Source organism: Primulina tabacum, chromosome 10, assembly GCF_025594145.1.
Source record: "Primulina tabacum isolate GXHZ01 chromosome 10, ASM2559414v2, whole genome shotgun sequence".
In the NCBI taxonomy this organism is placed as follows: domain Eukaryota; kingdom Viridiplantae; phylum Streptophyta; class Magnoliopsida; order Lamiales; family Gesneriaceae; genus Primulina; species Primulina tabacum.
Genome location: NC_134559.1, coordinates 40,300,695 through 40,327,257, shown reverse-complemented (window position 1 = coordinate 40,327,257; position 26,563 = coordinate 40,300,695). Strand labels below are relative to the sequence as shown.

The 26,563-nt window shown below is 43.7% G+C and overlaps 25 non-coding genes and 3 pseudogenes across 25 annotated transcripts; all 28 read left to right on the top strand.

The window, feature by feature from the left end:
- The first annotated feature begins 2,218 nt into the window (after window positions 1–2,218).
- Window positions 2,219–2,340, top strand: LOC142512455 (5S ribosomal RNA; annotated as a pseudogene).
- Window positions 2,341–3,521: 1,181 nt separating this feature from the next.
- LOC142508588 (5S ribosomal RNA) lies at window positions 3,522–3,641 on the top strand. The gene has a single exon (XR_012806795.1). It is a non-coding gene; the product is annotated as a 5S ribosomal RNA (ribosomal RNA).
- A 670-nt stretch (window positions 3,642–4,311) lies between these two features.
- LOC142507857 (5S ribosomal RNA) lies at window positions 4,312–4,431 on the top strand. The gene has a single exon (XR_012806099.1). It is a non-coding gene; the product is annotated as a 5S ribosomal RNA (ribosomal RNA).
- A 1,175-nt stretch (window positions 4,432–5,606) lies between these two features.
- LOC142516728 (5S ribosomal RNA) lies at window positions 5,607–5,725 on the top strand. Its single transcript, XR_012812509.1, has one exon. It is a non-coding gene; the product is annotated as a 5S ribosomal RNA (ribosomal RNA).
- Window positions 5,726–6,409: 684 nt separating this feature from the next.
- Window positions 6,410–6,528, top strand: LOC142515572 (5S ribosomal RNA). The gene has a single exon (XR_012811410.1). It is a non-coding gene; the product is annotated as a 5S ribosomal RNA (ribosomal RNA).
- A 1,409-nt stretch (window positions 6,529–7,937) lies between these two features.
- Window positions 7,938–8,056, top strand: LOC142513945 (5S ribosomal RNA). The gene has a single exon (XR_012809866.1). It is a non-coding gene; the product is annotated as a 5S ribosomal RNA (ribosomal RNA).
- A 514-nt stretch (window positions 8,057–8,570) lies between these two features.
- LOC142508614 (5S ribosomal RNA) lies at window positions 8,571–8,689 on the top strand. The gene has a single exon (XR_012806821.1). It is a non-coding gene; the product is annotated as a 5S ribosomal RNA (ribosomal RNA).
- A 516-nt stretch (window positions 8,690–9,205) lies between these two features.
- Window positions 9,206–9,324, top strand: LOC142509623 (5S ribosomal RNA). The gene has a single exon (XR_012807789.1). It is a non-coding gene; the product is annotated as a 5S ribosomal RNA (ribosomal RNA).
- Window positions 9,325–10,008: 684 nt separating this feature from the next.
- Window positions 10,009–10,127, top strand: LOC142510473 (5S ribosomal RNA). Its single transcript, XR_012808583.1, has one exon. It is a non-coding gene; the product is annotated as a 5S ribosomal RNA (ribosomal RNA).
- Window positions 10,128–10,643: 516 nt separating this feature from the next.
- LOC142508613 (5S ribosomal RNA) lies at window positions 10,644–10,762 on the top strand. The gene has a single exon (XR_012806820.1). It is a non-coding gene; the product is annotated as a 5S ribosomal RNA (ribosomal RNA).
- Window positions 10,763–11,447: 685 nt separating this feature from the next.
- LOC142507675 (5S ribosomal RNA) lies at window positions 11,448–11,566 on the top strand. The gene has a single exon (XR_012805926.1). It is a non-coding gene; the product is annotated as a 5S ribosomal RNA (ribosomal RNA).
- A 598-nt stretch (window positions 11,567–12,164) lies between these two features.
- Window positions 12,165–12,283, top strand: LOC142516162 (5S ribosomal RNA). Its single transcript, XR_012811972.1, has one exon. It is a non-coding gene; the product is annotated as a 5S ribosomal RNA (ribosomal RNA).
- Window positions 12,284–12,966: 683 nt separating this feature from the next.
- On the top strand, window positions 12,967–13,085 carry LOC142514132 (5S ribosomal RNA). Its single transcript, XR_012810041.1, has one exon. It is a non-coding gene; the product is annotated as a 5S ribosomal RNA (ribosomal RNA).
- A 688-nt stretch (window positions 13,086–13,773) lies between these two features.
- LOC142515752 (5S ribosomal RNA) lies at window positions 13,774–13,892 on the top strand. Its single transcript, XR_012811580.1, has one exon. It is a non-coding gene; the product is annotated as a 5S ribosomal RNA (ribosomal RNA).
- Window positions 13,893–14,575: 683 nt separating this feature from the next.
- LOC142509288 (5S ribosomal RNA) lies at window positions 14,576–14,694 on the top strand. The gene has a single exon (XR_012807471.1). It is a non-coding gene; the product is annotated as a 5S ribosomal RNA (ribosomal RNA).
- Window positions 14,695–15,378: 684 nt separating this feature from the next.
- On the top strand, window positions 15,379–15,497 carry LOC142514189 (5S ribosomal RNA). The gene has a single exon (XR_012810096.1). It is a non-coding gene; the product is annotated as a 5S ribosomal RNA (ribosomal RNA).
- Window positions 15,498–16,160: 663 nt separating this feature from the next.
- On the top strand, window positions 16,161–16,279 carry LOC142515179 (5S ribosomal RNA). The gene has a single exon (XR_012811036.1). It is a non-coding gene; the product is annotated as a 5S ribosomal RNA (ribosomal RNA).
- A 1,066-nt stretch (window positions 16,280–17,345) lies between these two features.
- On the top strand, window positions 17,346–17,464 carry LOC142515178 (5S ribosomal RNA). The gene has a single exon (XR_012811035.1). It is a non-coding gene; the product is annotated as a 5S ribosomal RNA (ribosomal RNA).
- Window positions 17,465–18,530: 1,066 nt separating this feature from the next.
- Window positions 18,531–18,649, top strand: LOC142515459 (5S ribosomal RNA). Its single transcript, XR_012811304.1, has one exon. It is a non-coding gene; the product is annotated as a 5S ribosomal RNA (ribosomal RNA).
- A 685-nt stretch (window positions 18,650–19,334) lies between these two features.
- On the top strand, window positions 19,335–19,452 carry LOC142508776 (5S ribosomal RNA). Its single transcript, XR_012806979.1, has one exon. It is a non-coding gene; the product is annotated as a 5S ribosomal RNA (ribosomal RNA).
- Window positions 19,453–20,519: 1,067 nt separating this feature from the next.
- Window positions 20,520–20,638, top strand: LOC142513228 (5S ribosomal RNA). The gene has a single exon (XR_012809186.1). It is a non-coding gene; the product is annotated as a 5S ribosomal RNA (ribosomal RNA).
- Window positions 20,639–21,322: 684 nt separating this feature from the next.
- LOC142511237 (5S ribosomal RNA) lies at window positions 21,323–21,441 on the top strand (annotated as a pseudogene).
- A 681-nt stretch (window positions 21,442–22,122) lies between these two features.
- On the top strand, window positions 22,123–22,241 carry LOC142508948 (5S ribosomal RNA). Its single transcript, XR_012807144.1, has one exon. It is a non-coding gene; the product is annotated as a 5S ribosomal RNA (ribosomal RNA).
- A 684-nt stretch (window positions 22,242–22,925) lies between these two features.
- Window positions 22,926–23,044, top strand: LOC142516179 (5S ribosomal RNA). The gene has a single exon (XR_012811987.1). It is a non-coding gene; the product is annotated as a 5S ribosomal RNA (ribosomal RNA).
- A 685-nt stretch (window positions 23,045–23,729) lies between these two features.
- Window positions 23,730–23,847, top strand: LOC142512287 (5S ribosomal RNA; annotated as a pseudogene).
- A 687-nt stretch (window positions 23,848–24,534) lies between these two features.
- Window positions 24,535–24,651, top strand: LOC142517269 (5S ribosomal RNA). Its single transcript, XR_012813023.1, has one exon. It is a non-coding gene; the product is annotated as a 5S ribosomal RNA (ribosomal RNA).
- Window positions 24,652–25,270: 619 nt separating this feature from the next.
- LOC142516805 (5S ribosomal RNA) lies at window positions 25,271–25,386 on the top strand. The gene has a single exon (XR_012812579.1). It is a non-coding gene; the product is annotated as a 5S ribosomal RNA (ribosomal RNA).
- Window positions 25,387–26,090: 704 nt separating this feature from the next.
- LOC142508984 (5S ribosomal RNA) lies at window positions 26,091–26,209 on the top strand. Its single transcript, XR_012807178.1, has one exon. It is a non-coding gene; the product is annotated as a 5S ribosomal RNA (ribosomal RNA).
- Window positions 26,210–26,563: the final 354 nt, after the last annotated feature.

The window sequence follows — 26,563 nt, the reverse complement described above, 5'->3', positions numbered from 1 at the left end:
GTGCTTGTGCAAGAGCAGTACTAATGGGTTACCCCCTGGGAAGTCCTCGTTTGGCACCCTTTTTCGTGTTTTTCTATTTTGATTACTTGTTTAGACGATTTTCGCTCAATAATCAATCTCGATCGGGACCAGATAAAACATGTGAAATACTCATTACAAGCAATGAGCTGCGAGATTTTAGACGAATTCCTTCTCTAAACCCACTAATTTGCGATTTAACGCTTCTGTTAAGCTGAGAAATCCGCTTAGGAAGTTCGAAATTCGATTCCGGTTCCATTTTATCGTATCTTAGGCATAATAACAGCTTTACTTCGTTATTTTCCTTCTTCTATTTTTTTTTCTATTTTCTGGGAACATTTATCGATTTTTTTGTCGTGAGCCGGTTCTTTGCGGAAGGGTATACCAGATTACCCGAGACGGTTAACTCATTAAAAAATTATTTGACTGTTTTATCCATAATTTACGTAAACGGTAGCGCACGAGTCTTCCCAGGGAGGTCACCTATCCTAGCTCTGCCATCGCGCCAGAACGCTTAACTTCATGGTTTGATTAGGCGAGAGCAGTTCCGCGTGTTGTCATCGCCGCTCGCTCCACACGTACACGAGGGATATAAGAATAAACATCACACTCATGTCGGTGTGATCATACCACACTACTCCCGGATCCCATCAGAACTCCGAAGTTAAGCGTGCTTGGGCGAGCATACTAGGGTGGTGCCCCCTGGGAAGTCTCGTGTTGCACCTTTTTTCATTTTTTTCTATTTTTGATTACTTGTTGACAGACGATTTTCGGCTCAATCATCTGAATCTCGATCGGACCAGATAAAATGTGAAATGAAAGTAGCTCGGCACTGCCGGATTTGGACAAAATTGTAGGCTAATTTGATTGTTACGGGCAACGGACAGACTCATACACGCAACGAGCTGACGAGATTTTAGCCGAATTCCTTCTCTAAGACCCTCTAATTTGCGATTTACCGCTTCTGTTAGCTTTCGTTTCCTCGAGAATCCGCTTAGGAAGTTCGAAATTCGATTGCGGTTCCATTTATCGTATCCCAGGCATAATATAGCTTTATATTCGTTATTTCCTTCTTCTTATTTTTTTTCTATTTTCTGGGAACATTTATCGATTTTTTTGTTGTCGTGAGCTGTTTCTGTGCGGAAGGGTATGCGCAGAGTACTGAGGACGGTTAACTAATTTAAAACAAATTATTTCGAATGTTTTATCCATAATTTACGTTAAACGATTCGCGACAGAGGTCTTCCCAGGAGGTCACCATACTACCCTTGCCATCGCGCCAGAAAGATTAACTTCTGTGATGATTGGGCGAAAGCAGTGCCGCGTGGTCAACGCCGCCCGCTCAACGTACTCGAGGGATATAAGATAAACACCCAATCAAGGTCGGGTGCGATCATACCAAAGCATTAATGCACCGGATCCCATCAGAACTCCGAAGTCAAGCGTGCTGGGCTTTCGAGAGCCAGAGAGTACTAGGATGGTTGGACCCTTGGAAGTTCACTCGTGTTGCACCCTGTTTCGTGTTTTTCGATTTTTGATTACTTGTTGATAGACGCTTTTCGGCTCAATCATCTGAATCTCGATCGGGACCAGATAAAACCTGTGAAATGAAAGTAGCTCGGCATGCCGGATTTGGAACAAAAGTTGTTGGCTAATTTGATTGTAAACGGGCAAACGGACGAGACTCATGCTACGCAATGAGCTGACGAGATTTTAGCCGCATTCCTTCTCTAAGACCCACTAATTTGCGATTTAAGCTTCTGTTAAGCTTCGTTTCCTCGAGAAATCCGTTCTTAGGTAAGTTCGAAATTCGATTTTGGTTCCATTTTAGGTATTCCCAGGCATAATAATAGGCTTTACATTCGTTATTTTCCTTCTTCTAATTTTTTTTTTCTATTTTCTGGGAACATTTACTCGATTTTTGTTGCCGTGATGCCCGGTTTCTGTGCGGCAGGAAGGGTATGAACGGCAGATTACTCCTGAGACGGTTACAATCATTAAAAACAATTATTTCGACTGTTTTATCCATAATTTACGTGTACAACGGTCGTGACACGAGGTAACCATCCTAGCTCTGCCATCGCGCCAGAACGCTTAAATTCTATGGTTATGATTGGGCGAGAGCAGTGCCGCGGTTGTCCATCGCCGCTCGCTCACACGTACACGAGGGATATAAGAATAAACATCCCACTCAATGTCGGTGTGCGATCTTACTAGCACTAATGCACCGGATCCCCTCAGAAACTCAGAAGTTAAGCGTGCTTGTGGCGACGAGCAGTACTAGGATGGGTGACCCCATGTGAAATCCTCGTGTTGCACCCTTTTTTCGTGTTTTTCTATTTTTGATTACTTGTTGACAGACGATTTTTGACCTCAAATCATCTGAATCTCGATCGGGACCAGATAAGACATGTGAAATCAACGTAGCTCGGGCACTGCCGGATTTGGAACAAATTGTAGGCAAATTTGATTGTAAACGGGCAAACGGACGAGACTCATTACTACGCAATGAGTTGACGAGATTTTAGCCGAATTCCTTCTTTAAGACCATCTAATTTGCGATTTACCGCTTCTGTTAAGCTTTCGTTTCCTCGAGAAATCCGCTTGGGGAAGTTTCGAACATTTGATTCCGGTTCCATTTTATCGTATCCCAGGCATAATAATAGCTTTACTTTCGTTATTTCCTTCTTCTTATTTTTTTTTCTATTTTCTGGAACATTTATTGATTTTTGTTGTCGTGAGCCGGTTCTGTGCGGAAGGGTATGACGCAGATTACTCCGGAGACGGTTAACTAATTTAAAACAATTATTTCGACTGTTTTATCCATAATTTACGTAAACGATCGCGACACGAGGTCTTCCCAGGGAGGTCACCTGAATCTCGATCGGGACCAGATAAAACATGTGAAATGAAAGTAACTCGGGCACTGCCGGATTTGGAAAAAATTGTAGGCTAATTTGAATGTAAACAGGGCAAACGGACGAGACTCATTACTATGCAATGAGCTCACGAGATTTTAGCCGAATTCCTTCTCTAAGACCCTCTAATTTGCGATTTACCGCTTCTGTTAAGCTTTCGTTTCCTCGAGAAATCCGCTTAGGAAGTTCAAAATTCGATTCCGGTTCCATTTTATCGTATCCCAGGCATAATAATAGCTTTGCATTCGTTATTTCCTTCTTCTTATTTTTTTTTTCTATTTTCCGGGAACATTTATCGATTTTTGTTGTGCGTGAGTCGGTTCTGTGCGGACGGGTAGCCGCAGATTACTCCGGAGACGGTTAACTCCATTTAAAAACAATTATTTCGACTGTTTTATCCATAATTTACGTAAACGGTCGTGACACGAGGTCTTCCCAGGGAGGTCACCCATCCTAGCTCTGCCATCGCCCAGAACGCTTAACTTCATGGTTATGATTGGGCGAGAGCAGTGCCGCGTGTTCTCCATCGCCGCCCGCTCCACACGTACACGAGGGATATAAAAATAAAACATCCCACTCAATGTCGGGTGCGATCTTACTAGCACTTATGCACCGGATCCCATCAGAAATCCGAAGTTAAGCGTGCTTGGGCGAGAGGCAGTACTAGGGTGGGTGACCCCTTGGGAAGTCCTCGTGTTGCAACCTTTTTCGTGTTTTTCTATTTTTGATTACTTGTTGACAGACGATTTTCGGCTCAAATCATCTGAATCTCGATCGGGACCATATAAGACATGTGAAATGAAAGTAGCTCGGGCACTGCCGGATTTGGACAAAATTGTAGGCTAATTTGATTGCAAACGGGCAAACGGACGAGACTTATTTCTACGCAATGAGCTGACGAGATTTTAGCCGAATTCCTTCTCTAAGACCCTCTAATTTGCGATATAACGCTTCTGTTAAGCTTTCGTTTCCTCGAGAAATCCGCTTAGGAAGTTCAAAATTCAATTCCGGTTCCTTTTTATCGTATGCCAGGCATAATAATAGCTTTACATTCGTTATTTCCTTCTTCTTATTTTTTTTCCTATTTTCTGGGAACATTTATCGATTTTTTTTGTCGTGAGCCGGTTCTGTGCGGAAGGGTATGACGCAGATTACTCCGGAGACGGTTAACTCATTAAAAACAATTATTTCGACTGTTTTATCCATAATTTACGTAAACGGTCGTGACACGAGGTCACCCATCCTAGCTCTGCCATCGCGCCAGAACGCTTAACTTCATGGTTATGATTGGGCGAGAGCAGTGCCGCGTGTTGTCCATCGCCGCTCGCTCCACACGTACACGAGGGATATAAGAATAAACATCCCACTCAATGTCGGGTGCGATCTTACTAGCACTAATGCACCGGATCCCATCAGAAACTCAGAAGTTAAGCGTGCTTGGGCGAGAGCAGTACTAGGATGGGTGACCCCCTGTGAAGTCCTCGTGTTGCACCTTTTTTCGTGTTTTTCTATTTTTGATTACTTGTTGACAGACGATTTTTGACTCAAATCATCTGAATCTCGATCGGGACCAGATAAGACATGTGAAATCAACGTAGCTCGGGCACTGCCGGATTTGGACAAAATTGTAGGCAAATTTGATTGTAAACGGGCAAACGGACGAGACTCATTACTACGCAATGAGTTGACGAGATTTTAGCCGAATTCCTTCTTTAAGACCATCTAATTTGCGATTTACCGCTTCTGTTAAGCTTTCGTTTCCTCGAGAAATCCGCTTGGGAAGTTCGAAATTTGATTCCGGTTCCATTTTATCGTTATCCCAGGCATAATAATAGCTTTACTTTCGTTATTTCCTTCTTCTTATTTTTTTTTCTATTTTCTGGGAACATTTATTGATTTTTGTTGTCGTGAGCCGGTTCTGTGCGGAAGGGTATGACGCAGATTACTCCGGAGACGGTTAACTAATTTAAAACAATTATTTCGACTGTTTTATCCATAATTTACGTAAACGATCGCGACACGAGGTCTTCCCAGGGAGGTCACCTGAATCTCGATCGGGACCAGATAAAACATGTGAAATGAAAGTAACTCGGGCACTGCCGGATTTGGAAAAAATTGTAGGCTAATTTGAATGTAAACAGGCAAACGGACGAGACTCATTACTATGCAATGAGCTCACGAGATTTTAGCCGAATTCCTTCTCTAAGACCCTCTAATTTGCGATTTACCGCTTCTGTTAAGCTTTCGTTTCCTCGAGAAATCCGCTTAGGAAGTTCAAAATTCGATTCCGGTTCCATTTTATCGTATCCCAGGCATAATAATAGCTTTGCATTCGTTATTTCCTTCTTCTTATTTTTTTTTTCTATTTTCCGGGAACATTTATCGATTTTTGTTGTCGTGAGTCGGTTCTGTGCGGAAGGGTATGACGCAGATTACTCCGGAGACGGTTAACTCATTAAAAACAATTATTTCGACTGTTTTATCCATAATTTACGTAAACGGTCGTGACACGAGGTCTTCCCAGGGAGGTCACCCATCCTAGCTCTGCCATCGCGCCAGAACGCTTAACTTCATGGTTATGATTGGGCGAGAGCAGTGCCGCGTGTTCTCCATCGCCGCCCGCTCCACACGTACACGAGGGATATAAAAATAAACATCCCACTCAATGTCGGGTGCGATCTTACTAGCACTTATGCACCGGATCCCATCAGAAATCCGAAGTTAAGCGTGCTTGGGCGAGAGCAGTACTAGGGTGGGTGACCCCTTGGGAAGTCCTCGTGTTGCAACCTTTTTCGTGTTTTTCTATTTTTGATTACTTGTTGACAGACGATTTTCGGCTCAAATCATCTGAATCTCGATCGGGACCATATAAGACATGTGAAATGAAAGTAGCTCGGGCACTGCCGGATTTGGACAAAATTGTAGGCTAATTTGATTGCAAACGGGCAAACGGACGAGACTTATTTCTACGCAATGAGCTGACGAGATTTTAGCCGAATTCCTTCTCTAAGACCCTCTAATTTGCGATATAACGCTTCTGTTAAGCTTTCGTTTCCTCGAGAAATCCGCTTAGGAAGTTCAAAATTCAATTCCGGTTCCTTTTTATCGTATGCCAGGCATAATAATAGCTTTACATTCGTTATTTCCTTCTTCTTATTTTTTTTTCCTATTTTCTGGGAACATTTATCGATTTTTTTGTCGTGAGCCGGTTCTGTGCGGAAGGGTATGACGCAGATTACTCCGGAGACGGTTAATTCATTAAAAACAATTATTTCGATTGTTTTATCCATAATTTACGTAAACGGTCGCGAAACGAGGTCTTCTCAGGGAGGTCACCCATCCTAGCTCTGCCATCGCGCCAGAACGCTTAACTTCGTGGTTATGATTGGGCGAGAGCAGGGCCGCGTGTTGTCCATCGCCGCCCGCTCCACACGTACTCGTGGGATATAAGAATAAACATCCCACTCAATGTCGGGTGCGATCATACCAGCACTAATGCACCGGATCCGATCAGAACTCCGAAGTTAAGCGTGCTTAGGCGAGAGCAGTACTAGGGTGGGTGACCCCCTGGGAAGTCCTCGTGTTGCAACCTTTTTCATGTTTTTCTATTTTGATTACTTGTTGACAGACGATTTTCGGCTCAAATCATCTGAATCTCGATCGGGACCAGATAAAACATGTGAAATGAAAGTAGCTCGGGCACTGCCGGATTTGGACAAAATTGTAGGCTAATTTGATTGTTAACGTGCAAACGGACGAGACTCATACTACGCAATGAGCTGACGAGATATTAGCCGAATTCCTTCTCTAAGACCCTCTAATTTGCGATTTACCGCTTCTGTTAAGCTTTCGTTTCCTCGAGAAATCCGCTTAGGAAGTTCGAAATTCGATTGCGGTTCCATTTTATCGTATGCCAGGCATAATAATAGCTTTACATTCGTTATTTCCTTCTTCTTATTTTTTTTCTATTTTCTGGGAACATTTATCGATTTTTGTTGTCGTGAGCTGTTTCTGTGCGGAAGGGTATGACGCAGATTACTCCGAGGACGGTTAACTAATTTAAAACAATTATTTCGACTGTTTTATCTATAATTTACGTAAACGATCGCGACACGAGGTCTTCCCAGGGAGGTCACCCATACTACCTCTGCCATCGCGCCAGAACGCTTAACTTCGTGGTTATGATTGGGCGAAAGCAGTGCCGCGTGTTGTCCAACGCCGCCCGCTCCACACGTACTCGAGGGATATAAGAATAAACATCCCAATCAATGTCGGGTGCGATCATACCAGCACTAATGCACCGGATCCCATCAGAACTTCGAAGTCAAGCGTGCTTGGGCGAGAGCAGTACTAGACGATTTTCGTCTCAAATCATCTGAATCTCGATCGGGACCAGATAAAACATGTGAAATGAAAGTAGCTCGGGCACTGCCGGATTTGGACAAAATTGTAGGCTAATTTGATTGTAAACGGGCAAACGGACGAGACTCATTTCTACGCAATGAGCTGACGAGATTTTAGCCGAATTCTTTCTCTATGACCCACTAATTTGCGATTTAACGCTTCTGTTAAGCTTTCGTTTCCTCGAGAAATCCGCTTAGGAAGTTCGAAATTCGATTCCGGTTCCATTTTATCGTATCCCAGGCATAATAATAGCTTTACATTCGTTATTTCCTTCTTCTTATTTTTTTTTCTATTTTCTGGGAACATTTATCGATTTTTGTTGTCGTGAGCCGGTTCTGTGTGGAAGGGTATGACGTAGATTACTCCGGAGACGGTTAACTAATTAAAAACAATTATTTCGTTTGTTTTATCCATAATTTACGTAAACGATCGCGACACGAGGTCTTCCCAGGGAGGTCACCCATCCTACCTCTGCCATCACGCCAGAACGTTTAACTTCGTGGTTATGATTTGGTGAGAGCAGTGCCGCGTGTTGTCCATCGCCGCCCGCTCCACACGTACTCGAGGGATATAAGAATAAACATCCCACTCAATGTCGGGTGCGATCATACCAGCACTTATGCACCGGATCCCATCAGAACTCCGAAGTTAAGCGTGCTTGGGCGAGAGCAGTACTAGGATAGGTGACCCCCTGGGAAGTCCTAGTGTTGCACCCTTTTTCGTGTTTTTCTATTTTTGATTACTTGTTGACAGATGATTTTCGGCTCAAATCATCCGAATCTCGATCGGGACAAGATAAGACATGTGAAATGAAAGTAGCTCGGTCACTGTCGGATTTGGACAAAATTGAAGGCTAATTTGATTGTAAACGGGCAAACGGAAGAGACTCATTACTACGCAATGAGCTGACGAGATTTTTTTTCTATTTTCTGGGAACATTTATCGATTTTTGTTGTCGTGAGCCGGTTCTGTGCGGAAGGGTATGACGCAGATTACTCCGGAGACGGTTAACTCATTAAAAACAATTATTTCGACTGTTTTATCCATAATTTACGTAAACGTTCGCGACACGAGGTCTTCCCAGGGAGGTCACCCATCCTAGCTCTGCCATCGCGCCAGAACGCTTAACTTCGTGGTTATGATTTGGCGAGAGCAGTGCCGCGTGTTGTCCATCGCCGCCCGCTCCACACGTACTCGAGGGATATAAGAATAAACATCCCACTCAATGTCGGGTGCGATCATACCAGCACTAATGCACCGGATCCCATCAGAACTCCGAAGTTAAGCGTGCTTGGGCGAGAGCAGTACTAGGAATGGTGACCCCCTTGGAAGTCCTAGTGTTGCACAACCTTTTTCGTGTTTTTCTATTTTTGATTACTTGTTGACAGACGATTTTCGGCTCAAATCATCGGAATCTCGATCGGGACCAGATAAGACATGTGAAATAAGAGTAGCTCGGTCACTGCCGGATTTGGACAAAATTGTAGGCTAATTTGATTGTAAACGGGCAAACGGACGAGACTCATTACTACGCAATGAGCTGACGAGATTTTTTTTCTATTTTCTGGGAACATTTATCGATTTTTGTTGTCGTGAGCCGGTTCTGTGCGGAAGGGTATGACGCAGATTACTCCGGAGACGGTTAACTCATTAAAAATAATTATTTCGACTGTTTTATCCATAATTTACGTAAACGTTCGCGACACGAGGTCTTCCCAGGGAGGTCACCCATCCTAGCTCTGCCATCGCGCCAGAACGCTTAACTTCGTGGTTATGATTTGGCGAGAGCAATGCCGCGTGTTGTCCATCGCCGCCAGCTCCACACGTACTCGAGGGATATAAGAATAAACATCCCACTCAATGTCTGGTGCGATCATACCAGCACTAATGCACCGGATCCCATCAGAACTCCGAAGTTAAGCGTGCTTGGGCGAGAGCAGTACTAGGAATTGTGACCCCCTTGGAAGTCCTAGTGTTGCACAACCTTTTTCGTGTTTTTCTATTTTTGATTACTTGTTGACAGACGATTTTCGGCTCAAATCATCTGAATCTCGATCGGGACCAGATAAGACATGTGAAATGAAAGTAGCTCGGTCACTGCCGGATTTGGACAAAATTGTAGGCTAATTTGATTGTAAACGGGCAAACGGACGAGACTCATTACTACGCAATGAGCTGACGAGATTTTAGCCGAATTCCTTCTCTAAGACCCTCTAATTTGCGATTACCGCTTCTGTTAAGCTTTCGTTTCCTCGAGAAATCCGCTTAGGAAGTTCGAAATTCGATTCCGGTTCCATTTTATCGTATCCCAGGCATAATAATAGCTTTACATTCGTTATTTCCTTCTTCTTATTTTTTTTCTATTTTCTGGGAACATTTATCGATGTTTGTTGTCGTGAGCCGGTTCTGTGCGGAAGGGTATGACGCAGATTACTCCGGAGACGGTTAACTCATTAAAAACAATTATTTCGACTGTTTTATCCATAATTTACGTAAACGTTCGCGACACGAGGTCTTCCCAGGGAGGTCACCCATCCTAGCTCTGCCATCGCGCCAGAACGCTTAACTTCGTGGTTATGATTGGGCGAAAGCAGTGCCGCGTGTTGTCCATCGCCGCCCGCTCCACACATACTCGAGGGATATAAGAATAAACATCCCACTCAAAGTCGGGTGCGATCATACCTGCACTAATGCACCGGATCCCATCAGAACTCCGAAGTTAAGCGTGCTTGGGCGAGAGCAATACTAGGAATGGTGACCCCCTTGGAAGTCCTAGTGTTGCACAACCTTTTTCGTGTTTTTCTATTTTTGATTACTTGTTGACAGACGATTTTCGGCTCAAATCATCTGAATCTCGATCGGGACCAGATAAGACATGTGAAATGAAAGTAGCTCGGTCACTGCCGGATTTGGACAAAATTGTAGGCTAATTTGATTGTAAACGGGCAAACGGACGAGACTCATTACTACGCAATGAGCTGACGAGATTTTTTTTCTATTTTCTGGGAACATTTATCGATTTTTGTTGTCGTGAGCCGGTTCTGTGCGGAAGGGTATGACGCAGATTACTCCGGAGACGGTTAACTCATTAAAAACAATTATTTCGACTGTTTTATCCATAATTTACGTAAACGTTCGCGACATGAGGTCTTCCCAGGGAGGTCACCCATCCTAGCTCTGCCATCCCGCCAGAACGCTTAACTTCGTGGTTATGATTTGGCGAGAGCAGTGCCGCGTGTTGTCCATCGCCGCCCGCTCCACACGTACTCGAGGGATATAAGAATAAACATCCCACTCAATGTCGGGTGCGATCATACCAGCACTAATGCACCGGATCCCATCAGAACTCCGAAGTTAAGCGTGCTTGGGCGAGAGCAGTACTAGGAATGGTGACCCCCTTGGAAGTCCTAGTGTTGCACAACCATTTCCGTGTTTTTCTATTTTTGATTACTTGTTGACAGACGATTTTCGGCTCAAATCATCTGAATCTCGATCGGGACCATATAAGACATGTGAAATGAAAGTAGCTCGGTCACTGCCGGATTTGGACAAAATTGTAGGCTAATTTGATTGTAAACGGGCAAACGGACGAGACTCATTACTACGCAATGAGCTGACGAGATTTTAGCCGAATTCCTTCTCTAAGACCCTCTAATTTGCGATTTACCGCTTCTGTTAAGCTTTCGTTTCCTCGAGAAATCCGCTTAGGAAGTTCGAAATTCGATTGCGGTTCCATTTTATCGTATGCCAGGCATAATAATTGCTTTACATTCGTTATTTCCTTCTTCTTATTTTTTTTCTATTTTCCGGGAACATTTATCGATTTTTGTTGTCGTGAGCCGGTTCTGTGCGGAAGGGTATGACGCAGATTACTCCGGAGACGGTTAACTAATTTAAAACAATTATTTCGACTGTTTTATCCATAATTTACGTAAACGATCGTGACACGAGGTCTTCCTAGGGAGGTCACCCATACTACCTCTGCCATCGCGCCAGAACGCTTAACTTCGTGGTTATGATTGGGCGAAAGCAGTGCCGCGTGTTGTCCATCGCCGCCCGCTCCACACATACTCGAGGGATATAAGAATAAACATCCCACTCAAAGTCGGGTGCGATCATACCTGCACTAATGCACCGGATCCCATCAGAACTCCAAAGTTAAGCGTGCTTGTGCAAGAGCAGTACTAGGATGGGTGACCCCCTGGGAAGTCCTCGTTTGGCACCCTTTTTCGTGTTTTTCTATTTTTGATTACTTGTTGATAGACGATTTTCGGCTCAAATAATCTGAATCTCGATCGGGACCAGATAAAACATGTGAAATACTCATTACAAGCAATGAGCTGACGAGATTTTAGACGAATTCCTTCTCTAAGACCCACTAATTTGCGATTTAACGCTTCTGTTAAGCTGAGAAATCCGCTTAGGAAGTTCGAAATTCGATTCCGGTTCCATTTTATCGTATCTTAGGCATAATAACAGCTTTACATTCGTTATTTTCCTTCTTCTTATTTTTTTTTCTATTTTCTGGGAACATTTATCGATTTTTTTTGTCGTGAGCCGGTTCTTTGCGGAAGGGTATGACGCAGATTACTCCGGAGACGGTTAACTCATTAAAAAAATTATTTTGACTGTTTTATCCATAATTTACGTAAACGGTAGCGACACGAGGTCTTCCCAGGGAGGTCACCCATCCTAGCTCTGCCATCGCGCCAGAACGCTTAACTTCATGGTTATGATTAGGCGAGAGCAGTGCCGCGTGTTGTCAATCGCCGCTCGCTCCACACGTACACGAGGGATATAAGAATAAACATCACACTCAATGTCGGGTGTGATCATACCAGCACTACTCCACCGGATCCCATCAGAACTCCGAAGTTAAGCGTGCTTGGGCAAGAGCAGTACTAGGATGGGTGACCCCCTGGGAAGTCCTCGTGTTGCACATTTTTTCGTGTTTTTCTATTTTTGATTACTTGTTGAAAGACGATTTTCGGCTCAAATCATCTGAATCTCGATCGGGACCAGATAGAACATGTGAAATGAAAGTAGCTCGGGCACTGCCGGATTTGGATAAAATTGTAGGCTAATTTGATTGTAAACGGGCAAACGGACGAGACTCATTACTACGCAATGAGCTGACGAGATTTTAGCCGAATTCCTTCTCTAAGACCCTCTAATTTGCGATTTAACGCTTCTGTTAAGCTTTCGTTTCCTCGAGAAATCCGCTTAGGAAGTTCGAAATTCGATTCCGGTTCCATTTTGTCGTATTCCAGGCATAATAATAGCTTTACATTCGTTATTTCCTTCTTCTTATTTTTTTTTTATTTTCTGGGAACATTTATCGATTTTTGTTGTCGTGCGCCGGTTCTGTGCTGAAGGATATGACGCAGATTACTCCGGAGTTAGTTAACTAATTAAAAACAATTATTTCGACTGTTTTATCCATAATTTACGTAAACGGTCGCGACACGAGGTCTTCCCAGGGAGGTCACCCATCCTAGCTCTGCCATCGCGCCAGAACGCTTAACTTCATGGTTATGATTGGGCGAGAGCAGTGCCGCGTGTTGTTCATCGCCGCTTGCTCCACACGTACTCGAGGGATATAAGAATAAACATCCCACTCAATGTCGGGTGCGATCATACCAGCACTAATGCACAGGATCCCATCAGAACTCCGAAGTCAAGCGTGCTTGGGCGAGAGCAGTACTAGGATGGGTGACCTCCTGGAAAGTCCTCGTGTTGCACCCCTTTTCCGGTTTTTCTATTTTTGATTACTTGTTTACAGACGATTTTCGGCTCAAATCATCTGAATCTCGATCGGTACCAGATAAGACATGTGAAATTAAAGTAGCTCGGGCACTGCCGGATTTAGACAACATTGTAGGCTAATTTGATTGTAAACGAGCAAACGGACGAGACTCATTACTACGCAATGAGTTGACAAAATTTTAGCCGAATTCCTTCTCTAAGACGCTCTAATTTGCGATTAAACGCTTCTGTTAAGCTTTCGTTTCCTCGAGAAATCCGCTTAGGAAGTTCGAAATTCGATTCCGGTTCCATTTTATCGTAACCCAGGCATAGTAATAGCTTTACATTCGTTATTTTCCTTCTTCTTATTTTTTTTTTCTATTTTCTTGGAACATTTATCGATTTTTGTTGTCGTGAGCCGGTTCTGTGCGGGGAAGGGTATGACGCAGATTACTCCGGAGACGGTTAACTCATTAAAAACAATTATTTTGACTGTTTTATCCATAATTTACGTAAACGGTCGCGACACGAGGTCTTCCCAGGGAGGTCACCCATCCTAGCTCTGCCATCGCGCCAGAACGCTTAACTTCATGTTTATGATTGGGCGAGAGCAGTGCCGCGTGTTGTCCATCGCCGCCCGCTCCACACGTACTCGAGGGATATAAGAATAAACATCCAACTCAATGTCAGGTGCGATCATACCAGCACTAATCCACCGAATCCCATCAGAACTCCGAAGTTAAGCGTGCTTGGGCGAGAGCAGTACTAGGATGGGTGACCCCCGGGGAAGTCCTCGTGTTGCACCCTTTTTCGTGTTTTTCTATTTTTGATTACTTGTTGACAGACGATTTTCGGCTCAAATCATCTGAATCTCGATCGGGACCAGATAAAACATGTGAAATGAAAGTAGCTCGGGCACTGCCGGATTTGGACAAAATTGTAGGCTAATTTGATTGTAAACGGGCAAACGGACGAGACTCATTACTACGCAATGAGCTGACGAGATTTTAGCCGAATTCGTTCTCTAAGACCCTCTAATTTGCGATTTACCGCTTCTGTTAAGCTTTCGTTTCCTCGAGAAATCCGCTTAGGAAGTTCGAAATTTGATTCCGGTTCCATTTTATCGTATCCCAGGCATAATAATAGTTTTACATTCGTTATTTCCTTCTTCTTATTTTTTTTCTATTTTCTGGGAACATTTATCGATTTTTGTTGTCGTGCGCCGGTTCTGTGCGGAAGGGTATGACGCAGATTACTCCGGAGATGGTTAACTAATTAAAAACAATTATTTCGACTGTTTTATCCATAATTTACGTAAACGATCGCGACACGAGGTCTTCCCTGGGAGGTCACCCATCCTACCTCTGCCATCGCGCCAGAATGCTTAACTTCGTGGTTATGATTGGGCGAGAGCAGTGCCGCGTGTTGTCCATCGCCACCTGCTCCACACGTACTCGAGGGATATTAGAATAAACATCCCACTCAATGTCGGGTGCGATCATACCAGCATTAATGCACCGTATCCCATTAGAACTCTGAAGTTAAGCGTGCTTGGGCGAGAGCAGTACTAGGTTGGGTGACCCCCTGGGAAGTCTTTGTGTTGTACCTTTTTTCGTGTTTTTCTATTTTTGATTACTTGTTGACAGACGATTTTCGGCTCAAATAATCTGAATCTCGATCGGGACCAGATAAGACATGTGAAATGAAAGTAGCTCGGGCACTGCCGGATTTGGACAAAATTGTAGGCTAATTTGATTGTAAACGGGCAAACGGACGAGACACATTACTACGCAATGAGCTGACGAGATTTTAGCCGAAATCCTTCTCTAAGACCCTCTAATTTGCGATTTACCTCTTCTCTTAAGCTTTTGTTTCCTCGAGAAATCCGCTTAGGAAGTTCGAAATTCGATTCCGGTTCCATTTTATCGTATCACAGGCATAATAATAGCTTTACATTCGTTATTTCCTTCTTCTTATTTTTTTTTCTATTTTCAGGGAACATTTATCGATTTTTGTTGTCGTGAGCCGGTTCTGTGCGGAAGGGTATGACGCAGATTACTCCGGAGACGGTTAACTCATTAAAAACAATTATTTTGACTGGTTTAACCATAATTTACGTAACAGGTCGCGACACGAGGTCTTCCCAGGGAGGTCACCCATCCTAGCTCTGCCATCGCGCCAGAACGCTTAACTTCATGGTTATGATTGGGCGAGAGCAGTGCCGCGTGTTGTCCATCGCCGCTTGCTCCACACGTACTCGAGGGATATAAGAATAAACATCCCACTCAATGTCGGGTGCGATCATACCAGCACTAATGCACCGGATCCCATCAGAACTCCGAAGTTAAGCGTGTTTGGGCGAGAGCAGTACTAGGATCGGTGACCTTCTGGGAAGTCCTCGTGTTGCACCCCTTTTCTTGTTTTTCTATTTTTGATTATTTGTTGACAGACGATTTTCGGCTCAAATCATCTGAATCTTGATCGAGACTAGATAAGACATGTGAAATGAAAGTAGCTCGGGCACTGCCGGATTTGGACAAAATTGTAAGCTCATTTGATTGTAAACGGGCAAACAGACGAGACACATTACTACGCAATGAGCTGACGAGATTTTAGACGAAATCCTTCTCTAAGACCCTCTAATTTGTGATTACCTCTTCTCTTAAGCTTTCGTTTCCTCGAGAAATCAGCTTCCGGTTCCATTTTATCGTATCCCAAGCATAATAATAGCTTTACATTCGTTATTTCCTTCTTCTTATCTTTTTTTCTATTTTCTGGGAACATTTATCGATTTTTGTTGTCGTGAGCCGGTTCTGTGCGGATGGGTTTGACGCAGATTACTCCGGAGATGGTTAACTCATTAAAAACAATTATTTCGACTGTTTTAACCATAATTTACGTAACCGGTCGCGACACGAGGTCTTTCCAGGGAGGTCACCCATCCTAGCTCTGCCATCGCGCCAGAACGCTTAGCTTCATGGTTTTGATTGGGCGAGAGCAGTGCCGCCTGTTGTCCATCGCCGCCCGCTCCACACGTACTCGAGGGATATAAGAATAAACATCCCACTCAATGTCGGGTGCGATCATACCAGCACTAATGCACCGGATCCCAACAGAACTCCGAAGTTAAGCGTGCTTGGGCGAGAGCAGTACTAGGATGGGTGACCCCCTGGAGAGTCCTCGTGTTGCACCCTTTTTCGTGTTTTTCTATTTTTGATTACTTGTTGACAAACGATTTTCGGTTCAAACCATCTGAATCTCGATCGGGACCAGATAAGACATGTGAAATGAAAGTAGCTCGGGCACTGCCGGATTTGGACAAAATTGTAGGCTAATTTTATTGTAAACGGGCAAACGGACGAGACTCATTACTACGCAATGAGCTGACGAGATTTTAGCCGAATTCCTTCTGTAAGACCCTCTAATTTGCGATTTACCGCTTCTGTTAAGCTTTCGCTTCCTCGAGAAATCCGCTTAGGAAGTTCGAAATTCGATTCCAGTTCCATTTTATCGTATCTCAGGCATAATAATAGCTTTACATCGTTATTTACCCCTAGGTTGTCCTCGTGTTTCACCCCTTTTCGTGTTTTTCTATTTTTGATTACTTGTTGACAGACGATTTTCGGCTCAAATCATCTGAATCTCGATCGGGACAAGATAAGACATGTGAAATGAAAGTAGCTCGGGCACTGCCGGATTTGGACAAAATTGTGGGCTAATTTGATTGTAAACGGGCAACGGACGAGATTTATTACAACGCAATGAGCTGACGAGATTTTAGCCGAATTACTTCTCTAAGACCCTCTAATTTGCGATTTACCGCTTCTGTTAAGCTTTCGTTTCCTCAATAAATCCGCTTAGGAAGTTCGAAATTCGATTCCGATTCCATTTTATCGTATCCCAGGCATAATAATAGCTTTACATTCGTTATTTCCTTCTTCTTATTTTTTTTCTATTTTCTGGGAACGTTTATCGATTTTTGTTGTCGTGAGCCGGTTCTGTGCGGAAGGGTATGACGCAGATTACTCCGGAGGCGGTTAACTCATTAAAAACAATTATTTCGACTGTTTTATCCATAATTTACGTAAACGATCGCGACATGAGGTCTTCCCAGGGAGGTCACCCATCCTAGCTCTACCATCGCACCAGAACGCTTAACGTCATGGTTATGATTGGGCGAGAGCAGTGCCGCGTGTTGTCCATCGCCGCCCGCTCCACACGTACTCGAGGGATATAAGAATAAACATCCCACTCAATGTCGGGTGCGATCATACCAGCACTAATGCACCGGATCCCAACAGAACTCCGAAGTTAAGCGTGCTTGGGCGAGAGCAGTACTAGGATGGGTGACCCCCTGGAGAGTCCTCGTGTTGCACCCTTTTTCGTGTTTTTATATTTTTGATTACTTGTTGACAAACGATTTTCGGTTCAAATCATCTGAATCTCGATCGGGACCAGATAAGACATGTGAAATGAAAGTAGCTCGGGCACTGCCGGATTTGGACAAAATTGTAAGCTAATTTTATTGTAAACGGGCAAACGGACGAGACTCATTACTACGCAATGAGCTGACGAGATTCTAGCCGAATTCCTTCTGTAAGACCCTCTAATTTACGATTTACCGCTTCTGTTAAGCTTTCGCTTCCTCGAGAAATCCGCTTAGGAAGTTCGAAATTCGATTCCAGTTCCATTTTATCGTATCCCAGGCATAATAATAGCTTTACATCGTTATTTACCCCTAGGTTGTCCTCGTGTTTCACCCCTTTTCGTGTTTTTCTATTTTTGATTACTTGTTGACAGACGATTTTCGGCTCAAATCATCTGAATCTCGATCGGGACAAGATAAGACATGTGAAATGAAAGTAGCTCGGGCACTGCCGGATTTGGACAAAATTGTGGGCTAATTTGATTGTAAACGGGCAACGGACGAGATTTATTACAACGCAATGAGCTGACGAGATTTTAGCCGAATTACTTCTCTAAGACCCTCTAATTTGCGATTTACCGCTTCTGTTAAGCTTTCGTTTCCTCGAGAAATCCGCTTAGGAAGTTCGAAATTCGATTCCGATTCCATTTTATCGTATCCCAGGCATAATAATAGCTTTACATTCGTTATTTCCTTCTTCTTATTTTTTTTCTATTTTCTGGGAACGTTTATCGATTTTTGTTGTCGTGAGCCGGTTCTGTGTGGAAGGGTATGACGCAGATTACTCCGGAGGCGGTTAACTCATTAAAAACAATTATTTCGACTGTTTTATCCATAATTTACGTAACCGGTCGCGACACGAGGTCTTCCCAGGGAGGTCACCCATCCTAGCTCTGCTATCGCGCCAGAACGCTTAACTTCATGGTTATGATTGGGCTAGAGCAGTGCTGCGTGTTGTCCATCGCCGCCCGCTCCACACGTACTCGAGGGATATAAGAATAAACATCCCACTCAATGTCGGGTGCGATCATACCAGCACTAATGCACCGGATTCCATCAGAACTCCGAAGTTAAGCTTGCTTGGGCGAGAGCAGTACTAGGATGAGTGACCCCCTGGGAAGTCCTCGTGTTGCACCCTTTTTCGTGTTTTTCTATTTTTGATTACTTGTTGACAGACGATTTTCGGCTCAAATCATCTGAATCTCGATCGGGACAAGATAAGACATGTGAAATGAAAGTAGCTCGGGCACTGCCGGATTTGGACAAAATTGTAGGCTAATTTGATTGTAAACGGGCAAACGGACGAGACTCATTACTACGCAATGAGCTGACGAGATTTTAGCCGAATTCCTTCTCCAAGACCCTTTATTTTGCGATTTACCGCTTATGTTAAGCTTTCGTTTCCTCGAGAAATCCGCTTAGGAAGTTCAAAATTCGATTCCGGTTCCATTTTATCGTATCTCAGGCATAATAATAGCTTTACATTCGTTATTTCCTTCTTATTATTTTTTTTTTCTATTTTCCGGGAACATTTATCGATTTTTGTTGTCGTGAGCCGGTTCTGTGCGGATGGGTTTGACGCAGATTACTCCAGAGACGGTTAACTCATTAAAAACAATTAATTCGACTGTTTTATCCATAATTTACGTAACCGGTCGCGACACGAGGTCTTCCCAGGGAGGTCACCCATCCTAGCTCTCCCATCGCGCCAGAACGCTTAACTTCATGGTTATGATTGGCCGAGAGCTGTGCCGCGTGTTGTCCATCGCCGCCCGCTCCAAACGTACTCGAGGGATATAAGAATAAACATCCCACTCAATGTCGGGTGCAATCATACCAGCACTAATGCCATGGATCCATCAGAACTCCGAAGTTAAGCGTGCTTGGGCGAGAGCAGTACTAGGATGGGTGACCCCCTGGAAAGTCCTCGTGTTGCACCCTTTATCGTGTTTTTCTATTTTTGATTACTTGTTGACAGACGATTTTCGGCTCAAATCATCTGAATCTCGATCGGGACCAGATAAGACATGTGAAATGAAAGTAGCTCGGGCACTGCCGGATTTGGACAAAATTGTAGGCTAATTTGATTGTAAACGGGCAAACGGACGAGACTCATTACTACGCAATGAGCTAACGAGATTTTAGCCGAATTCCTTCTCTAAGACCCTCTAATTTGCGATTTACCGCTTCTGTTAAGCTTTCGCTTCCTCGAGAAATCCGCTTAGGAAGTTCGAAATTCGATTCCAGTTCCATTTTATCGTATCCCAGGCATAATAATAGCTTTACATCGTTATTTACCCCTAGGTTGTCCTCGTGTTTCACCCCTTTTCGTGTTTTTCTATTTTTGATTACTTGTTGACAGACGATTTTCGGCTCAAATCATCTGAATCTCGATCGGGACCAGATAAGACATGTGAAATTAAAGTAGCTCGGGCACTGCCGGATTTGGACAAAATTGTGGGCTAATTTGATTGTAAACGGGCAACGGACGAGATTCATTACTACGCAATGAGCTGACGAGATTTTAGCCGAATTCCTTCTCTAAGACCCTCTAATTTGCGATTTACAGCTTCTGTTAAGCTTTCGTTTCCTCGAGAAATCCGCTTAGGAAGTTCGAAATTCGATTCCGGTTCCATTTTATCGTATCCCAGGCATAATAATAGATTTACATTCGTTATTTCCTTCTTCTTATTTTTTTTTCTATTTTCTGGGAACGTTTATCGATTTTTGTTGTCGTGAGCCGGTTCTGTGCGGAAGGGTATGACGTAGATTACTCCGGAGACGGTTAATTAATTAAAAACAATTATTTCAACTGTTTTATCCATAATTCACGTAAACGATCGCGACACGAGGTCTTTCCAGGGAGGTCACCCATCCTAGCTCTACCATCGCGCCAGAACGCTTAACTTCATGGTTATGATTGGGCGAGAGCAGTGCCGCGTGTTGTCCATCGCCGCCCGCTCCACATGTACTCGAGGGATATAAGAATAAACATCCCACTCAATGTCTGGTGCGATCATACCAGCACAAATGCACCGGATCCCATCAGAACTCCGAAGTTAAGCGTGCTTGGGCGAGAGCAGTACTAGGGTGGGTGACCCCCTGGGAAGTCCTCGTGTTGCATCCTTTTTCGTGTTTTTCTATTTTTGATTACTTGTTGACAGACGATTTTCGGCTTAAATCATCTGAATCTCGATCGGGACCAGATAAGACATGTCAAATAAAAGTAGCTCGGGCACTGCCGGATTTGGACAAAATTGTAGGCTAATTTGATTGTAAACGGGCAAACGGACGAGACTCATTACTACGCAATGAGCTGACGAGATTTTAGCCGAATTCCTTCTCTAAGACCCTCTAATTTGCGATTTACCGCTTCTCTAAAGCTTTTGTTTCCTCGAGAAATCCGCTTAGGAAGTTCGAAATTCGATTCCGGTTCCATTTTATCGTATCCCAGGCATAATAATAGCATTACATTCGTTATTTCCTTCTTCTTATTTTTTTTTTCTATTTTCTGGGAATATTTATCGATTTTTGTTGTCCTGAGCCGGTTCTGTGCGGAAGGGTATGACTCAGATTACTCCGGAGACGGTTAACTCATTAAAAACAATTATTTCGACTGTTTTATCCATTATTTCCGTAAACGGTCGCGACACGAGGTCTTCCCAGGGAGGTCACCCATCCTAGCTCTGCCATCACGCCAGAACGCTTAACTTCATGGTTATGATTGGGTGAGAGCAGTGCCGCGTGTTGTCCATCGCCGCCCGCTCCACACGTACTCGAGGGATATAAGAATAAACATCCACTCAATGTCGGTTGCGATCATACTAGCACTAATGCACCGGATCCCATCAGAACTCTGAATTTAAGCATTCTTGGGCGAGAGCAGTACTAGGATTGGTGACCCCCTAGGAAGTCCTCGTGTTGCACCCCTTTTCGTGTTTTTCTATTTTTGATTACTTGTTGACAGACGATTTTCGGCTCAAATCATCTGAATCTCGATCGGGACCAGATAAGACATGTGAAATGAAAGTAGCTCGGGCACTGCCGGATTTGGACAAAATTGTAAGCTGATTTGATTGTAAACGGGCAACGGACGAGATTCATTACTACGCAATGAGATGACGAGATTTTTGCCGAATTCCTTCTCTAAGACCCTCTAATTTGCGATTTACTGCTCCTGTTAAGCTTTCGTTTCCTCGAGAAATCCGCTTAGGAAGTTCGAAATTCGATTCCGGTTCCATTTTATCGTATCTCAGGCATAATAATAGCTTTACATTCGTTATTTCCTTCTTCTTATTTTTTTTCTATTTTCTGGGAACGTTTATCGATTTTTGTTGTCGTGAGCCGGTTCTGTGCGGAAGGGTATGACGCAGATTACTCCGGAGACGGTTAACTCATTAAAAACAATTATTTCGACTGTTTTATCCATAATTTACGTAAACGGTCGCGACACGAGGTCTTCCCAGGGAGGTCACCCATCCTACCTCTGCCATCGTGCCAGAACGCTTAACTTCATGGTTCTGTTAGGCGAGCGCAGTGCCGCGTGTTGTCCATCGCCGCCCGCTCCACACGTACTCGAGGGATATAAGAATAAACATCCCACTCAATGTCGGGTATGATCATACCAGCACTAAAGCCATGGATCCCATCAGAACTCCGAAGTTAAGCGTGCTTGGACGAGAGCAGTACTAGAATGGGTGACCCCCTAGGAAGTCCTCGTGTTGCATCCCTTTTCGTGTTTTTCTATTTTTGATTACTTGTTGACAGAAGATTTCGGCTCAAATCATCTGAATCTCGATCGAGACCAGATAAGACATGTGAAATGAAAGTAGCTCGGGCACTACCGGATTTGGACAAAATTGTAGGCTAATTTGATTGTAAATGGGCAAACGGACGAGACACATTACTACGCAATGAGCTGACGAGATTTTAGACGAATTCCTTCTCTAAGACCCTCTAATTTGCGATTTACCGCTTCTCTAAAGCTTTCGTTTCCTCGAGAAATCCGCTTAGGAAGTTCGAAATTCGATTCCGGTTCCATTTTATCGTATCCCAGGCATTATAATAGCATTAAATTCGTTATTTCCTTCTTCTTATTTTTTTTTTCTATTTTATGGGAATATTTATCGATTTTTGTTGTCCTGAGCCGGTTCTGTGCGGAAGGGTATGACGCAGATTACTCCGGAGACGGTTAACTCATTAAAAACAATTATTTCGACTGTTTTATCCATAATTTACGTAAACGGTCGCGACACGAGGTCTTCCCAGGGAGGTCACCCATCCTACCTTTGCCATTGCGCCAGAATGCTTAACTTCATGGTTATGATTGGGCGAGAGCAGTGCCGCGTGTTGTCCATCGCCGCCCGCTCCACACGTACTCGAGGGATATAAGAATAAACATCCCACTCAATGTCGGGTGCGATCATACCAGCACTAATGCACCGGATCCCATAAGAACTCCGAAGTTAAGCATTCTTGGGCGAGAGCAGTACTAGGATAGGTGACCCCCTGGGAAGTCCTCGTGTTGCACCCTTTTTCGTGTTTTTCTATTTTTTATTACTTGATGACAGACGATTTTCGGCTCAAATCATCTGAATCTCGATCGGGACCAGATAAGACATGTGAAATGAAAGTAGCTCGGGCACTGCCGGATTTGGACAAAATTGTAGGCTAATTGATTGTAAACGGGCAAACGGACAAGACTCATTATACGCAATGAGCTGACGAGATTTTAGCCGAATTCCTTCTCTAAACCCTCGAATTTGCGATTTACCGCTTCTGTTAAGCTTTCGTTTCCTCGAGAAATCCGCTTAGGAAGTTCGAAATTCGATTTCCGGTTCCATTTTATCGTATCTCAGGCATATAATAGCTTTACATTCTTTATTTCATTCTTTTTATTTTTTTTTTCTATTTTATGGGAACATTTATCGATTTTTGTTGTCGTTAGCCGGTTCTGTGCGGAAGGGTATGACGCAGATTTACTCCGGAGGCGGTTAACTCATTAAAACAATTATTTCGACTGTTTTATCATAATTTACGTAAAGGTCGCGACACGAGGTCTTCCAGGGAGGTCACCCCTTCCTACCTCTGCCATCGCGCCAGAACGCTTAACTTACTTCATGGTTATGATAGGGCGAGAGCAGTGCCGCGTGTTGTCCTCCTGCCGCTCGCTCTACACGTACTCGGGGGATATAAGAATAAACATCCCACTCAATGTCGGGTACGATCATACACGCACTAATGTAAGTATCCCATCAGAACTCCGAAGTTAAGCGTGCTTGGGCTAGAGCAGTACTAGGATGGGTGACCCCCTGGGAAGTTCTCGTGTTGCACCCCTTTTCGTGTTTTTCTATTTTTGATTACTTGTTGAAAGACTATTTTCGGCTTCAAATCATCTGAATTTCGTCGTGAAGCAGATAAGACATGTGAAATGAAAGTAGCTCGGGCACTGCCGGATTTGGACAAAATTGTAGGCTAATTTGATTGTGAACGGGCAAACGGACGAGACTCATTACCACGCAATGAGCTGACGAGATTTTAGCCGAATTCCTTCTCTAAGACCCTCTAATTTGCGATTTAACGCTTCTGTTAAGCTTTCGTTTCCATCGAGAAATCCGCTTAGGAAGTTCGAAATTCGATTCCGGTTCCATTTTATTGTATCCCAGGCATAATAATAGCTTTACATTCGTTATTTCCTTCTTCTTATTTTTTTTTCTATTTTCTGGGAACATTTATCGATTTTTGTTGTCGTGAGCCGGTTCTGTGCAGGAAGGGTATGACGCAGATTACTCGGAGACGGTTAACTCATTAAAAACAATTATTTCGACTGTTTTATCCATAATTTACGTAAACGGTCGCGACACGAGGTCTTCCCAGGGAGGTCACCCCATCCTAGCTCTGCCATCGTCGCCAGAACGCTTAACTTCATGGTTATGATTGGGCGAGAGCAGTGCCGCGTGTTGTCCATCGCCGCCCGCTCCACACGTACTCGAGGGATATAAGAATAAAATCCCACTCAATGTCGGGTGCGATCATACAGCACTAATGCACCGGATCCCATCAGAACTCCGAAGTTAAGCGTGCTTGGGCGAGAGCAGTACTAGGATGGTGACCCCCTGGGAAGTCCTCGTGTTGCACCCCTTTTCGTGTTTTTCTATTTTTGATTACTTGTTGACAGACGATTTTCGGCTCAAATCATCTGAATCTCGATCGGGCTAATTTGATTGTAAACGGGCAAACGGACGAGACTAATTTTTACGCAATGAGCTGACGAGATTTTAGCCGAATTCCTTCTCTAAGACCCTCTAATTTGCGATTTAACGCTTCTGTTAAGCTTTTGTTTCCTCGAGAAATCCGCTTAGGAAGTTCGAAATTCGATTCCGGTTCAATTTTATCGTATGCCAGGCATAATAATAGCTTTACATTCGTTATTTCCTTCTTCTTATTTTTTTTTCTATTTTCTGGGAACGTTTATCGATTTTTGTTGTCGTGAGCCGGTTCTGTGCGGAAGGGTATGACGCAGATTACTCCGGAGACGGTTAATTCATAAAAAACAATTATTTCAACTGTTTTATCCATAATTCACGTAAACGATTGCGACACGAGGTCTTCCCAGGGAGGTCACCCATCCTAGCTCTACCATCGCGCCAGAACGCTTAACTTCATGGTTATGATTGGGCGAGAGCAGCGCGCGTGTTGTCCATCGCCGCCCGCTCCACACGTACTCGAGGGATATAAGAATAAACATCCCACTCAATGTGGGTGCGATCATACCAGCACTAATGCACCGGATCCCATCAGAACTCCGAAGTTAAGGTGCTTGGGCGAGAGCAGTACTAGGATGGGTGACCCTGGGAAGTCCTCGTGTTGCACCCTTTTCGTTTTTCTATTTTTGATTACTTGTTGACAGACGATTTTCGGCTCAAATCATCTGAATCTCGATTTGGACCAGATAAGACATGTGAAATGAAAGTAGCTCGGGCACTGCCGGATTTGGACAAAATTGTAGGCTAATTTGATTGTAAATGGGCAAACGGACGAGACTTATTATACGCAATGAGCTGACGAGATTTTTAGCCGAATTTCCTTCTCCTAAGACCTATTAATTTGCGATTTACCGCTTCTGTTAAACTTTCGTTTCCCGAGAAATCCGCTTAGGAAGTTCGAAATTAGATTTCCGGTTCAATTTTATCGTATACCAGGCATAATAATAGCTTTTGCATCTCGTTATTCTTCTTCTTATTTTTTTTTTTCTATTTTCTGGGAACACTTTATCGATTTTTTTTTATCATGAGCCGGTTTCTGTGCGGAAGGGTATGAAGCAGATTTACTCCGGAGACGGTTAACTCATTAAAAAACAACTTTTTTCGGATGTTTTATCCATAATTTAGAAGTAACGGATCGAGAACACGATGTGTCTTCCCAGGGAGGTCACCTACTACCTACCTCTGCCCTGCTTACCAGAACGCTAACTTCATGGTTTAGATTTGGGCGAGATGCCAGCGCCGCGTGTTGTCCATCAGCCGGCCCGCCTCCACACGTACTCGAGGGATATAAGAATAAACATCCCACTCAATGTCGGGTGCGATCATACCAGCACTAATGCACCGGATCCCATCAGAACTCCGAAGTTAAGCATGCTTGGGCGAGAGCAGTACTAGGATGGGTGACCCCCTGGGAAGTCCTCGTGTTGCACCCCTTTTCTTGTTTTTCTATTTTTGATTACTCGTTGACAAACGATTTTCGACTCAAATCTTCTGAATCTCGATCGGGACAAGATAAGACATGTGAAATGAAAGTAGCTCGGGCACTGCTTCATTTGGACAAAATTGTAGGCTAATTTGATTGTAAACGGGCAACGGACGAGACTCATTACTACGCAATGAGCTGACGAGATTTTTGCCGAATTTCTTCTCTAAGACCCTCTAATTTGCGATTTACCGCTTCTGTTAAGCTTTCGTTTCCTCGAGAAATCTGCTTAGGAAGTTCGAAATTCGATTCCAGTTCCATTTTATCGTATCTCAGGCTAATAATAGCTTTACATTCTTTATTT